At 47.0% G+C, this 672-nt stretch overlaps 1 non-coding gene across 1 annotated transcript; it reads left to right on the plus strand.

The window, feature by feature from the left end:
- The first annotated feature begins 333 nt into the window (after positions 1–333).
- Positions 334–440, plus strand: LOC141669306 (small nucleolar RNA R71). The gene has a single exon (XR_012553593.1). It is a non-coding gene; the product is annotated as a small nucleolar RNA R71 (small nucleolar RNA).
- The last annotated feature ends 232 nt before the right edge of the window (positions 441–672 follow it).

The following is a 672-nucleotide window of genomic DNA, read 5'->3' on the forward strand; positions in this document are numbered from 1 at the left end:
CACTGATCCGTAGCATGAGAACCTGCACAAAGCTCACAGACCATAGCTATCTGATTGACTCCATAGGTGGCTAGAGAATCGACCTTCATAGACAGCGCTTGGAGCTGCGCTGCAATAGCGGTGGCTGCATCGACTTCCAGAATACCTGCTACCTTCCCAGACATCATCCTTTGAGTTGGGTTTTGATGCTCATTTGCAGCCATAGTCTCAATAAGATTATAAGCTTCAGTATAGCTTTTGGCCCAAAAGGCGCCTCCAGCTGCTGCATCGAGCATGGGCCGAGATTGGGCCCCCAAACTATTATAGAAACCAGTGATCACCATCCAATCGGGCATTCCATGATGTGGACACTTTCTCAACATCTCCTTGTAGCGCTCCCAAGCTTCGCACATAGATTCTGTAGGTTGCTGCGCAAACTGAGTAAGAGCACTCCTTATAGCAGCAGTCTTTGCCATTGGATAAAACTTCACCAGAAACTTTTGCGCAAGATCTTGCCAAGTAGTGATGGACCCAGCTGGTTCAGAATGTAACCAGTCCTTAGCTTTATCCCTCAGAGAGAATGGGAAAAACCTCAGCTTGATAGCCTCATCAGTCACACCATTATATTTGAAAGTACTGCAGATCTCGACAAAATTCCTTATGTGCATATTGGGGTCTTCAGTCGCAGCACCT

Source organism: Apium graveolens, chromosome 6 (assembly GCF_009905375.1).
Source record: "Apium graveolens cultivar Ventura chromosome 6, ASM990537v1, whole genome shotgun sequence".
NCBI lineage: Eukaryota > Viridiplantae > Streptophyta > Magnoliopsida > Apiales > Apiaceae > Apium > Apium graveolens.